Raw genomic sequence first — 15,547 nt, 5'->3', positions numbered from 1 at the left:
CAAGTCGGTACTTGTTGGACTGATGAATCTCTAGACCCGATACATGTCCCGGGTTTTTGGGTATCTCCACGGCGTACACTGCAAGAGGGTCCCTTTGCCTCTGCCGTACGACCGGTGGGTCCAGGAGGGTGTTGCTGACTCCGAGACTGAGACTGTGCCTCGTTTTCTGCCTTTCAGTGATGCACGTGTAAAAGGAACAATTTCTGAACAGGAAAGTGACAATCTTTTGCAAGAAGCTGTGCCACCATCAATTCGATTGGACACTACCGAGCCTGAACTCCTGTTTCAGGACCAGACATTACCTGGAAAAAGACGTTATAACCTGAGGCCGAGAACTATGGACAAATAAAAAGATTTCTTTTTATTTACTATTTTTAAAAGTGCAGCTCTCTCATCTGAGAAACTTTTTTATTTTTGTTTTTCGAACCACCATCCGGGTTCAGCTGTAGGGTCGCGGTGGCCGAAGTCTTTGGAGTGCAGCCGAAGACGTTAGGTCGACGGTTCTGGTTGGTCTAAGGGAGTTGCCCTGGACTGACAGAAGCATTCCTTAGCATAGAACACCCTACCATCGCGAGCAGCAATTAGAGAGGATGGAGTTTTTCGAGATGGAGAGACCTGCCAAAGAGATGAACTTTAAAGCTGAAATTTGTAGAACGATGACCAAGAAACGTTTTTTGATATTATGCATTTTCATGTTGTTCAGTGTAATGATGTTTTTAATAGGATATGTTTTATTCTCTTTTCGAGTGACATTTGCACCCACTACACAGCCCATACCTCCTTCTACTGCCTCCCCACATTCTTTTCACCCTCTTCCTGAACATGAATCCGCTAGGAGAATAGAGTTTATCAATAACTCCTTCGTTCAGCTTTTACACCAACACCAATTAGTAGTGAACACGACTAACTGTTGGGTGTGTGGTCTTATGCCTCATACTACTGATAAAGGTATCCCTTATCTGGTCCTGCCTTTCAGCCATAATGGTTCTGTGTGGGCATACAGAACGATGTTCATCTACGCACATGAAGTCAACCCACTACGTTCTATAAAAGATAATCCAAAGAATAGTGCTCTAGTTAAGGGTATAGTAGATATGATTAGGGAAGATACTTCCTATGAGACTATCCCGAGAGATGAGACACTAGCATATATTGGATGGAACGTGACCGGATATGGAGTTACTCTGGGTGAGAAACAGTAAGCTAAGAGATCCTCCCCGATTTGGATTGTACCCCATCAGGGTCACCTATGTCTGCAAGGTAATGGCAAGAATCCCAGAGCTCAGTTAGGGAAGAGTATCTGCACTGAAACGTACGTTTTTGTGTCCCAGACTTCCCCTTCGTTCCTAGCAGCTAAGGGTACCTATTTCATCTGCCATGATAGAGCCTATACGTGGTTGCCCCCTGACTTTTCGGGCACATGTTTTGTTTCGTTCCTGTTGCCTCCCACCTACACAGCTGCGGCAGATTACCATAAGACAAGGATAGTTAGAGGTGTCTTCAGTAAAGAAGACACTGCAGGACAAGAATTTGGAGACTTCGTGAAGGGTTTTCTGCCGTTTTGGGGACCCATGGTTAACAGCAGGAACATAAGGCAACTAACGAGGGTGGTTGAATCCACCGTAGTTGAAACTGCTGGTGCCCTTAGTAACTTGACTGCTGAGCTCCAGTCGGATCGCCTTATGACCCTTCAGAACAGGGTCGCGTTAGACGTCATACTTGCAGACCGAGGTGGGGTATGTAAAGTGATCCAATCGAGTTGCTGTGTTTTCATCCCAGATAATGCTCCAACAGTGTACCAGGCCATCTCCAAACTACATAAGATCTCCGAATCTATTCATGTGGATAAAGGAGATTGGTCGTTAATGGGGTGGTTCTGGGAACTGTTATCCGCCTGGGGATGGAAGATTCTGATGGTCATTGGGATGATCTTAGCCATTCTTTTCCTGTTCTGTCTATGCATACAGTGTGCTCCTGCTATATGTGGCCTCTGTGCTACATCGTGTGTAAGGAAACCTGTATCGAGGGACGAGCTAAGTAATAGGATGATGCTACAGCAACATCTCAATGACTTTATGAATATAGACCTGGACTCAGATTAGCGTGAGGATAGGTTATTGCCTATGTAAGGGCAAAAGGAGGGTCTGTGGTACTGAAAATTCTGGACCCGTGTCATAAACATCGTCGTATCATGACGATTTTGGTATCAGCAGACCGAGAATGACGAGTATACAATACACAAGCATTTGTCATATTCGAGTGACAGAAATACCCTGAAATTAGAGATTCCGTCCTGAACCATCGGGTTCCATTTTGTATACGGCAGCCATTTTGTGGTTGCCCTCACATAGGCCGATGACTAAGGCCAAAAACGAGTCTGAAGGACACTTACACCTTTGCTGACTTCTCTGTGACCTGGGCAAGCTGACTCCACTGCCTGAAGCCAAACCTGTTCGGTCAGTTCCTTTCCCAGTGGCCGATCGAGATTCGATCAAGGCACGGCATACCATAAACCTTTCATCGCACACAAACCACGCCTAATCTTACACACACCTGTCTCTGTTTCTTACTTTATGACCTGCTTTACGAGGAGGAGGTGCCCGATTTTATTAGGGGTCCGTCGATATCTGATGAAAAATGTTGGGCCTTGCCGGGTAATTTATTGTGGGCTGGACAAACTGAAAATAAGCTTGTCATCGTGATTCTGCTTTTTCTTTGTAGTGAAAATATGTGAATGGTCAACTGTAAAATAAGGAATGTTTGCCTAAAGCATAATATTTTGTATAAAAGGGATGGCTAGCTTTGTAAGTTTGAGCAGTCTCCTGAGAATATACACCGTGTTGTACTTCTAGGATACCTGTTACTGGCTGCAGCCAATAAACTCGATCTTTGACTTCACCTAGAAGACTCTGTGTTTCTGTAGTCTGAAACAGGAAGGACTCGAAGTCTTAGGGTGTGTTCCCTGGCACCACTGGGTTCTTAAAAACCCAGTACTTCAAAGGCTGCCCTACTCTAGCGACAGCTGTGTGCATGTTTTACCAAATGCTTTTCTGACACATTCGAGCTGGAGACTGCTTCCCCAATGTAGGGCCTGGGGGCAAGCCTAGTGTCAAAGTGCAGTGCAGAGCCACATTTTATGATCTCTCCATGACTGGGTTGGTACGATCACAATCTAGTACCACCTGACTTAAAATCCTTGTTCCTCAGAGCTGCGACAGGAGTTCAGTCAGCATAAAAACACCCTCTCTATGCATGGGCCCACAAGTGAGGCACCATCTGTCTTGTTCAAACATCTAGGCCAAGATGTATCAAGCCTTTTGCGATTCGTTAAGGCCGAAATTCGCAGAATTTCAGCCTTAACGAATCACAAAAGGACATTTTGCATTTTTTGGAATGTATGTGAAATAAGCAAAATAAGGAATCGCACAAAATTGTGATTCCTTATTTTGCTTAAGCATTTAAGGAATCGCAATTTTGCGAATCCTTAAATGCCGTGTATGAAGCTTTTTTTAATTGCAAATTCAGGTTAAGGAATCGCAATTTAACACCAACATGAGGTTCGTGTTAATTTGCGAAATCCTTTCAAAAACCAAAATTTGGCAATTCTGAGGGTGGCATGTGACACACATACATGCCCATAGGGCATGTATGTGCGCCATATGCACACACATGTAAGTTTCAGGGGTGCAGCAGGGTGTCCATGAGACCCCCCTGCACCCTTAAAATAATTCTCAAATTGCGATTAGCAAATTGCGAATTCGCAATTTGAGAATTACTTCACAATCATTCCTATGGGCCTCCGGGCCCATAGGAATGCATGGGAAATTATTCCTTATTTGCGAATTCGCAAAATGTGAATTCGCAAATAAAGAATAATAAGGAATCGCTAAAAAAAAGCAATTTTTTACATACATTCCATTTTGCGAATTCTAAATAGAGAATCGCAAAAAAAATCGCTATTTAAGATTCGCAAAATGGAATCTTGATACATCTAGGCCCTAGTCTTCTGGCTTTTCTGTTGCCGGCCAGAAAGGTTGTTTGTTCCAGGAATGGGCCCAGATCAAGGCTGGCCAAGGAATAGGGTTCATAAAACAAAACGGTAGATTAAGGGTCTGAGGGATATTTTTAAGACCCGCCTAGGTTATACTCCCCCGAACATAAATCCATAACAACAAAACCTAGGGGTCTAAAAAGAGAAGGACTCTTATTACAACCTTAATATCACATACAGTGACTTATTTAGGTTAGGAGAACAACTTCCGGGTAATTCAACGCTGGGACGACTAATAACATAGGACTATCAGTGATTGAGAATCAAAAACATACACTGGTATGTAGGATTCCCATCAACATCTTGCAATGATCAATATCATCATTTGGTCTTCCTTCAAGGGTAGATTTAGAACAGAGGCCCTGAAGAAAGCCTGGGGCATCTTTCCCATGAGGCTGAAACATGTTGGCCCCCATGCAGTCATTTGTTTAAAATGCTAGTTTGTTTGCACTGTTCTTGGTTTTAATAGGAAGTGGACAGGGCTCAATAAAACTTTTTCCTGTTTCCCCTATCCTTTTTAACTCACCACTATTTTTGTTTTTTGCACTGCACTTGATCCCATCATACAACGTACAAATGGTCTTGAAGTGATTGTGGGTCAGAACTTGTTTCTGGCACAGGGTACGCAATACTGTCTCAGTGATCTAGAGGCATACGACCCTTGAAGGAAGACCAAATGATAATATTGATCATTGCAAGATGTTGATTGGAATCCTACATACCAGTGTATGTTTTTAATTCACAATCACCGATGGTCCTATGTTATGAGTCGTCCCAGCGTTGAATTACCCGGAAGTTGTTCTCCTAACCTAAATAAGTCACTTTATGTGACATCAAGGAATTGGGTTGACAATGATCCGACCATAGTTGCCATGAGTGTGAATGAGCTGAAAAATGGAAAATAAATTCAGCATTGTTCAGTGCAGGGGGCCCCAAAGAGATGCAGTTGCTGTGCAACAGATATAGATGCAAGGTACAGCATTAACAGATATAAGCATTGTGCCAACAGATAAAAAGTGTAGCAGCATATGAACAATGCATCACTATCGTCGACCTACCCTAGAACGGTTTAAAAAAAGACATAACCGGCATATGTCAATTTCAAAACGATTGACTGAATTTCAGGTAACATAGACGAGCTCCCTGGCCCCATATCACTGAATAGGTAGCACAAATATAAATCTTGGTTGGTCCACGTGACCTCTTAAAATGCTAATTTTTTTGGGATTCCGGGAAGTTGTTTGCACACAACATGCTCTGCCAGACAGGGGTTCCGGGTGACCTGCGCGTTATTCTATGCGTACTGTAGGGACATAAAAAGCTCACCTGTGCCAGTGCTCCCTCCGCCGTTCCATGGAGGCGAGCCGCTCCACCCGTAGCCGTCCACACGGGCTCACCCGGGCACACTCCGTGCCACCTTCCACTCATAGGGCACTCTGTTGTGCCAGCTCTTGCAGCCCGTGAATGTGCGTCCTCCTACTCCAATGTTTACACTCCGGTGTCTCCACCACACAGCTCATCCAATTGTGTCTCCCTGCAGGCCTGGCTTGCAAGCCAGTGATAGAAGTGGGCGGGGACAGAAGGGCACGGCGTGCCCCTACTTCTAATAAATTGTTCAGTCCGTCCCCCTACTTCTTGCTTTCAAAAAAGCATCCCGGGACTGCAAGAATAGTCCAACTTTAAAATGATAACTTTTTTCTTTCCGCTTCCAGGGGCTGCTCGCACTTCTCTGTTGTACTCCAGAGGCTGCAGCAGCTCCCGCCCCCCCTGAGCTCGCACAGACCGAGGGCAGGCCATTGTCATTCCGATTGAGGCAGATTAGCCCCTTTAGAATGACAATGCGCCCGCCCTCTGCCTTTAACATATCAAGTGCCCTTGAGATCGGTGTTGGTGATTAGAGAGGAGCGTTCCCCAAGCAGAGTACTGTGGGGAACTTGACACCTTTGTCAATGTTGTACACGGAGTGAAGTGAACTGGGCAGGAGCAGTGACCACAGAGACCGGACAGAAGAGGCGACAGGAAAGGAGAGGTACTAGGGCAGGAGAGGTTTCGGGGCATGAGAATTGACGGGGCAGGAGAGGTGACGGGGCAGGAGAGGTGGCGGGGCAGGAGAGGTGACGGGGCAGGGGAGGTGACGGGGCAGGGGAGGTGACGGGGCAGGAGAGGTGACGGGGCAGGAGAGGTGACGGGGCAGGGGAGGTGACGGGGCAGGGGAGGTGACGGGGCAGGGGAGGTGATGGGGCAGGAGAAGTTAGGGGGCAGGAGAAGTGACGGGGCATGAGCTAGAGCAGTAACCGGACGTGAGCGGTGAAAGGACAGGAGCTGTGAAAGGACAGGAGCGGTGAAAGGGCAGGAGCGGTGAACAGGGCAGGAGCGGTGAACAGGGCAGGAGCGGTGAACAGGGCAGGAGCGGTGAACAGGGCAGGAGCGGTGAACAGGGCAGGAGCGGTGAACAGGGCAGGAGCGGTGAACTGGGCAGGAGCGGTGAACAGGGCAGGGGCGGTGAACCGGGCAGGAGCGGTGAACAGGGCAGGAGCGGTGAACAGGGCAGGAGCGGTGAAAAGGGCAGGAGCGGTGAACAGGGCAGGAGCGGTGAACAGGGCAGGAGCAGGGAACAGGGCAGGAGAAGGGAACAGGGCAGGAGAAGTGACGGGCCAGGAGAAGGGAGGGGTCAGGAGAAGGGAGGGGGCAGGTGAATTGACTAAGCAGGAGTGTTGATCGAGCATGAGCAGGAGTACTGACTGGACTGGAGCAGTGAAAGGGCAGGAGCAGGCGTTTCCCAGGGCGACTGGAAGGGTAGGGGGCCAGTTTAGTTTGGGGGGACCGGTTTTGTACAAGTGCGGGAGTTTTAAAACACTGCAAAGTTCTTTGTATATTCAGCAGGTTTCAGTCAACAATACAAGTGCCAAGATAACTTTGGTGATCAATGTACCTGCTGGAGAGAGATGGGAGCATGTTTTGTCTAGTGGCTGTTTTACTCACCTAAGGTAGTGCAGAGGGGTAATATGCCTGCTGCAAAGAACATGTATCATGCATATCAAAGAGCAATATGTTATGTGCATAGTTCAGTGGGTACTGCTTTGTGTTCACTTCCCGAATGAAAGGACACTTGAATCCATATGGCCTGGCAGTTCGGGCTGGACTGTTCACATTGGGCGCAGGATCAAGACTGATTTGCATATGGCTCGGTCCAAACTGGAATGGCATGGTGAGCAAAAAACGATGGATTTAAGCCCAGATCTCTGAACTGGGGTGAATGTATGACATTGTTCTGCCTTCTGTCCATCAATTGTTCTTTTTGCAGTTGTCACCCCGAGTGGGACGGGTATGCTCAGACGTGAGTCCCATGCTCTCCACACCACTGGAGTCAAGCTATCCTGGCTGAAGAAGGCTGAAAGCCTGAAACCAGTCCTAGGATGCTTGCTTCCAGTCCAGGGAGGACTTGTATACATATGGCCTGGCAGTTCGGGCTGGACTGTTCTCATTGGGTGCAGTATCAAGACTGATTTGCATATGGCTGGGTCCAAACTGGAAAGGCATGGTGAGCAAAGAAACAATGGATTTAGGCCCAGATCTCTGTACTGGGGTGAATGTATGATATTGTTCTGCATTCTGCCCACCAGTTGTTCTTTTTGCTATATTATGGTTGAGCAGCTAGTTGGCTGACATGAATATGAAGGAGCCTTTGTGGGTTTCATGAGTCTCGATTCTCCTGAAGAGTCCCTTTCTCTTCTGAGCCCTGCTTAACACATGTGTACAGGAGGAGCCCTGTATTCATGACCTCAATGTCGGAGACAAAAATAATCATGGATTTCGGAACAAAGAGTAAAAGCATTAAGGTAACATGTTGTTCCTACTCCACCCACAGTTCCCCTACTTTTGTTTTCCCACTTCGACCACTGTTGCAAGCAGTCGGTTATTCATCACGTCTTACCCCAATGACATGGGATCAGTATTTGTAGTTAACCCTTTCATGCGCAACGGCCCACCGTGCTGCTCAAATCCCCCCACTGTGGTAATGTGCTTTAGGTTTACTGTTGAGGCAAGACTGCAGTTGCTCACCTTATCTGCCAGTTACCCCACGAGTACATAGTGACAGGCTGTTGCGTTACTGACTTTGGTTGTTTTCCTAACTTAGCCTGACCCTTCCTTGGTGCCAACTCCGTTAATGTCTGCGGTGACTAGTCTTGGTACAGTCAGCACTTTCTTTCTCTCTTTTATAAACACATGTACTTCTTTTTTCTTCATCAACGAGATGCATTCATTATAAAGTGCAATCTGATATTGCATCATACACATAAGTATTGACAGAAGGACATACAGTCCCGAGACTAGCAAGGACTTACTCATTTTGACCCTTGGTGACACAATAAGAGTGACAAAGACCAGGGCCGTTTCTAGGTGTTTTGCCACCTTAGGCGTGAATTGAAAAATGCTGCACCCTCCCTTACGCTCATAAGTTGTACCTCCCTCTACCCACTGCCCAAACCTGTCCAAATTCTGCTGTTGTGTAAGAGCACCGACAACTTACCTGGGTAGAGTTGTGCTCTAAATGTGAAATAAATTCCATTTCAGGCACAGCTGCCTCCCCAGGCCTCAGATCAGGTTTAACCCACTTCATGTGCTCCTTGCTGACACCTTTTATCATTCAAAGTCCCAGTTTTAGTATTCATGACGATTTCAATTCTCACCTGGATTGCTGACAAACCCAAACTACGAGACGTGTTTTGTAATCCCAGCTGCGTTACTCCCTGGCCGCAGCACACACTCCCTGGTGCCGAAGTCACCCACAAGAGCTCAAAACTCCACCACAATAAACGTGCTCACCGGGCGCCTGAGTCACAAAATGTTAAAATAATGAGTAGTAAGGGGAGGAGAGATGTGAGAGGTACAGAGGGACAGGAAAAGGTGATAGGATTTGTTTGCCACCCTAGGCAGCCCGTCTAGTGTCGCCTAATGGTAGAAACGGCCTGACAAAGACATCTGCGCCGTAACTTCACACTGCGGAGAGGTCCTGCCGATAGTGGGTAACAGAATAACTTCTCCACCATGAGGAGGTCCGCAGAGAATTTCTGTTTCTCCGATGATAGGCAGTCTGGTGTGTCAACATGCATACAGGCGGGCAACTGTTTCCACATGGGGTGCTTGATAAAAGGGGGAGGGTGTGTCGTGCACAATGGTCCCTGGCCAAAAACAATCTACATATCCTGTGAAAAGGGCAGCCGTAATAGCCAGAGCCGGAGTGATTAACTGAACCTTTAATCTCTATTGTTAAAAGTGAGAACTGTGCTCCCACAGAAAATAGACCCCCGGGTGGGCAAAGTGCACCTCTCATAAAAGAAATGGGGGCACAGGGGAGATGGAGAGTCAACTGCACAGCTGGAAGCACTCTAACCTACCAGATAGCAGAGCTTAATTGGGATCACAGAGCCTTCTCCAGTGATCTGTGTGCAACCGGCAAGCTCGATTTGGTTTATGTGAAAGAATTGATTTTCATTTTCCTAATGCCATCAATCGGCCCAGGAGGGGAGCGGATGGCGGGCAGCAAAGTAACGGACGTTGAAAAGAGAGCAGTTGCCTGAAGCAGAGTAAAAGTCAGGGCACGCCCCTTTCACAAAGGGGCCTTAGGCTGTAAAGATGTTTTTAACTATTATTTTATTAATTCAGTTTCTTCTGGTTTGACTTTGCTTTGAGTGCATGTGTTCAGTGTTGCTGCTGAATATTTATTTGGATGAGACAGAACTGGTATGTATCCATCTGCCACAATGATAGCCAGGGCTGTGAAACGGCTTCAAAGGCTGTGGGAAGGATCCTGGTGCCTAATAAAAGGGCTGTCATGTACTGTGTGTATTAATAGAATGCCCTCCCCGCAGTGCCTGGTGCTTGCCTACTCTAAGGATGTCAGGTGAGGAAGAGATGAATGAGAAGCAAGGGTATCCCTGCTACTCAAGGAGAGCAGATAAGAAGTGCACCGGCCAAGCCGCCAGCACCGAGCCGCCATCATATCAAACAAAAAATTTACATGGAATTCAGGCCAAAGGGATAGGGATATCAAATGTACTGGAGCACTGTGCATTAAACCTTGTGCTACATTGCCTGTCCATAAAGTCATATCTCAAGGGAGGTGTTGAAGGTTGTGAACTTCTGCTACTTCATCACATTGCCCACTTAAGTTCACGGTGCAATGTGGCCCACAACTTGAAGTAAACTCTAGAGCTGTATTTTTAATGAATTTATAGTGTTTTGCTCAAAAGAACAGAAACACATTAGAGAAATGTGCAGTTTCAATTGCTATCTTTTCAAGACATGGTTGCAAGTTGCCTACAATTTATTAACACCATCATCCGGCAACTCTGTTGGCTAAAGGCCAAATGGAAATAAAATGGTGGGCTGTCACCATCACTGACAAAAGAGCAGATTAAAAAAAATGCCCAAAAGAAATACAATGCCAAAAAAGCAACTAAATGTGGAAGGGCATTTGTGACAGCAGAACAAAGGGTTAGGAAATGTAGGGAAGAAGTATGAAGGTATGAAATATTTGCAGCAGTGGGACAAATTATCGGGATTTTATTTTTCAGCCAAATAAAGAATTGAGAAAAATCTTGCAGCAACGCAAAGAATTGGGTGAAATGTTTCATTGGAATTACCGATGCCTAGCTCGGATGCTGGTTTGCACTGCTTTGGCTCCCTCAAGTGGCCAAAAAGTGCAAGTGGCCAAGTGGTGTATAAAATATGAAAAAATCAGCTGATTTGCAGTTGGTAGGGTAATGTCGGGAAGAGTCGGTTTTAACCGAAATCCGGACCCCGCGTGTGTGTATATATATATATATATATATATAGATGTGTATATATATATATATATATATATCCATCAATCATTTAATCAAGGACATTTATAGAGCGCACTACCTACCCGGAGGGTCTCAAGGCGCTGGGGGGGGGGGGGGGGGGGTGCTGCTACTGCTCGAACAGCCAGGTCTTGAGCTTCTTCCTGAAGGAGAGGTGGTCTTGGGTCAGGCGCAGGTCGGGAGGGAGGGAGTTCCAGGTCTTGGCGGCCAGGTGGGAGAAGGACCTTCCTCCTGTTGTCGTTCTTCGGATGCGGGGGACGGCGGCGAGGGCGTGGCTGGCTGATCGGAGGTGGCGTTTGGGAGCGTAGAAGTTGATGCGGTTGTTGAGGTAGCTCGGGCCTTGATCGTGAAGGGCTTTGTGTGTGTGGGTGAGGAGACGGAAGGTGATCCTTTTGTTGACGGGGAGCCAGTACAGGTCTCTCAGATGTCAGGAGATGTGGCTGCGTCGGGGGATGTCGAGGATGAGTCTGGCTGAGGCACTGGATCCGCTGGAGTCTCTTCTGGAGCTTGGCGGTGGTTCCGGCGTAGAGGGCGTTGCCGTAGTCCAGTCGGCTGGTGACGAGGGCCTGGGTGACCGTCTTCCTGGTCTCGATGGGGATCCACATATAGATGTGTATATATATATATATATAGATGTGTATGTATATATATATATGTTCACGAAGGTTGCCCCTAAGAGAGAAGCCAGCCGGCAGATGAATTAATTCCTTTTATTTAGGCGAAGTGCTTGCGAGCAGGCAGCAGTGCAAAAGGTCAGCTTCCCAAACAATATTTCACCAGCTTTAAGTCAGACGCGTTTCGGGGAATGAAATCCCCTTCTTCTGTGACAGCTTGCTACAGACAGGCGAATGATTTTGCACACCATTTATTTTAAAGAGTCCCAGCCCATGTGGGCGTGACCGCGCACCAGGCCTTCTGGATCTCGTAGTTCATGCTGGAATAAAACTCATATGCGTTCGTCTGTCCATAAAATAAAATGTTCGTACTTGCCCCAGTGGGTGGAATCATAGTTTTGCACCAAATGTCTGTTGCCGCTTTGTAGCCATCGCCATGGAGAACTGCCTCCTGTAACATGGATAACACCTGGTGGCGCAATCCCAGGCCCACACAGCCGTGGTGAGCTCCTCTCGCGGCTGGGCTCAGCCGCTAAAATGTTCACGAAGGTTGCCCCTAAGAGAGAAGCCAGCCGGCAGATGAATTAATTCCTTTTATTTAGGCGAAGTGCTTGCGAGCAGGCAGCAGTGCAAAAGGTCAGCTTCCCAAACAATATTTCACCAGCTTTAAGTCAGAAGCGTTTCGGGGAATGAAATCCCCTTCTTCTGTGACAGCTTGCTACAGACAGGCGAATGATTTTGCACACCATTTATTTTAAAGAGTCCCAGCCCAGACGAACGCATATGAGTTTTATTCCAGCATGAACTACGAGATCCAGAAGGCCTGGTGCGCGGTCACGCCCACATGGGCTGGGACTCTTTAAAATAAATGGTGTGCAAAATCATTCGCCTGTCTGTAGCAAGCTGTCACAGAAGAAGGGGATTTCATTCCCCGAAACGCGTCTGACTTAAAGCTGGTGAAATATTGTTTGGGAAGCTGACCTTTTGCACTGCTGCCTGCTCGCAAGCACTTCGCCTAAATAAAAGGAATTAATTCATCTGCCGGCTGGCTTCTCTCTTAGGGGCAACCTTCGTGAACATTTTAGCGGCTGAGCCCAGCCGCGAGAGGAGCTCACCACGGCTGTGTGGGCCTGGGATTGCGCCACCAGGTGTTATCCATGTTACAGGAGGCAGTTCTCCATGGCGATGGCTACAAAGCGGCAACAGACATTTGGTGCAAAACTATGATTCCACCCACTGGGGCAAGCACGAACATTTTATTTTATGGACAGACGAACGCATATGAGTTTTATTCCAGCATGAACTACGAGATCCAGAAGGCCTGGTGCGCGGTCACGCCCACATGGGCTGGGACTCTTTAAAATAAATGGTGTGCAAAATCATTCGCCTGTCTGTAGCAAGCTGTCACAGAAGAAGGGGATTTCATTCCCCGAAACGCGTCTGACTTAAAGCTGGTGAAATATTGTTTGGGAAGCTGACCTTTTGCACTGCTGCCTGCTCGCAAGCACTTCGCCTAAATAAAAGGAATTAATTCATCTGCCGGCTGGCTTCTCTCTTAGGGGCAACCTTCGTGAACATTTTAGCGGCTGAGCCCAGCCGCGAGAGGAGCTCACCACGGCTGTGTGGGCCTGGGATTGCGCCACCAGGTGTTATCCATGTTACAGGAGGCAGTTCTCCATGGCGATGGCTACAAAGCGGCAACAGACATTTGGTGCAAAACTATGATTCCACCCACTGTGGCAAGTACGAACATTTTATTTTATGGACAGACGAACGCATATGAGTTTTATTCCAGCATGAACTACGAGATCCAGAAGGCCTGGTGCGCGGTCACGCCCACATGGGCTGGGACTCTTTAAAATAAATGGTGTGCAAAATCATTCGCCTGTCTGTAGCAAGCTGTCACAGAAGAAGGGGATTTCATTCCCCGAAACACGTCTGACTTAAAGCTGGTGAAATATTGTTTGGGAAGCTGACCTTTTGCACTGCTGCCTGCTCGCAAGCACTTCGCCTAAATAAAAGGAATTAATTCATCTGCCGGCTGGCTTCTCTCTTAGGGGCAACCTTCGTGAACATTTTAGCGGCTGAGCCCAGCCGCGAGAGGAGCTCACCACGGCTGTGTGGGCCTGGGATTGCGCCACCAGGTGTTATCCATGTTACAGGAGGCAGTTCTCCATGGCGATGGCTACAAAGCGGCAACAGACATTTGGTGCAAAACTAGGATTCCACCCACTGGGGCAAGTACGAACATTTTATTTTATGGACAGACGAACGCATATGAGTTTTATTCCAGCATGAACTACGAGATCCAGAAGGCCTGGTGCGCGGTCACGCCCACATGGGCTGGGACTCTTTAAAATAAATGGTGTGCAAAATCATTCGCCTGTCTGTAGCAAGCTGTCACAGAAGAAGGGGATTTCATTCCCCGAAACGCGTCTGACTTAAAGCTGGTGAAATATTGTTTGGGAAGCTGACCTTTTGCACTGCTGCCTGCTCGCAAGCACTTCGCCTAAATAAAAGGAATTAATTCATCTGCCGGCTGGCTTCTCTCTTAGGGGCAACCTTCGTGAACGTATGTATATATATATATATATATATATATATACAATTAAACGCTGCTCTATGAACATCGGATTATATCACTGCTTTGAGAGGCATTTTTAGAAGTGATAGTATTTCTTACATTTCATTGACTTCCTCCATCGCTGATGACAAGAAAGGAAAGTCACTTATCTTGTGTACATCTTATGTGGCCTAGGTTCTTAATTATTACTTCGCACAGAGTTTTATAGTCACACAAGAGAAACTTTGTACAGTGCACAAACCCAGAACTTATCCATTTCAAGATGCTGTCATGTGTGGTAACGAAGAAAGGGGAGTCATTGTGTTGCATTAAATAAGCGCATACTAACCCAATGTGTGACCCTGAAGCACATAGTTGCATGGGAGGCAAGCTGTACCATATCGGTGTGTGTGGTTGAAAGTGTTTTCTTTGGTTTGTGATCCTATGTGGAAGGTCTTTCCATGTCTTGTCTGAACACCAAGGTGCATTTACTCTATTATCTGATAACCTAATAAACCCGGGCTATCATATTTTGGGACACATAGCAGTGCAGTGAATGATGAGGTGTGGACACATATGCAGTTACAGTTAATGATTTTTCAGTCTTCTGACATCTTTGAACAGCTCTACAGATTCCATTGGTATTTCTTGTGACTGTAGTAGTCTACTATCAGCCTGATCTGGTTATACCAAGGTCAGGATCACACAATTTGTTGAAGTGAGGAGTCAGGATTGATCCCAGGATTTCCGGTTTCATGTTGTAAAGTTCACCCACGAGGAATCTCCTTCTCCTTAGAGATTGCGTGGCCACTTTTAATGCTTCATTGAGTGATTTGCAACCTGTTGCCTACTGATTAAGATTAGACACAAGCAGACCACAGGAGCAGTTTAGAGCAGCAGTGCTCAACAAACTGGCTCTTCGCAACAGGGCCAAAGAACTGTCATCATTATACGGAGACATTTTCACTCCTAAGTATATTGGGATTATGATCAGATAACATTCCCTGTCTCAGTCTGCTGTGTGCAATATATGAATATAGCATGGGTCACTTCTCACCCAATGAAGTAATTTGTGGTGTAAAACTCAGGACATCTTCTATAGTGTTGCTTTCATGTCGCATATAAAAAAAGCATGTTCTTCTTTGAATGATTTTTTTTGAATTTGTACTTGTCTTGCATATGGGTGAACTTCAACTCAAAAATGAAGGTGATGCCAGACATTTAAGAGGGTGATACAGAGAATGAATATTCTGTAGGAAAGGGATATTTGTTTGTAATGTGGGTGATCCAAGTCCCCATAAGCCTGAGGTCACAGGGTTATGCCACAAGATCTGCAGCTGTTATGGATTGTCATTATCGGGAGTAGTTTTGAAAGCTTGTCCAAATTCCAAAAAGTCCAATGTTTGCTGCAAATGTAGGAGAATCCGATAGAAAGGTTTTGGAAAACGTTCACCTTTGTAAATTGGGTGCT

Source organism: Lissotriton helveticus, chromosome 3_1 (genome assembly GCF_964261635.1).
Source record: "Lissotriton helveticus chromosome 3_1, aLisHel1.1, whole genome shotgun sequence".
Lineage (NCBI taxonomy): Eukaryota > Metazoa > Chordata > Amphibia > Caudata > Salamandridae > Lissotriton > Lissotriton helveticus.
Note: the sequence above shows the minus strand (reverse complement) of the source record.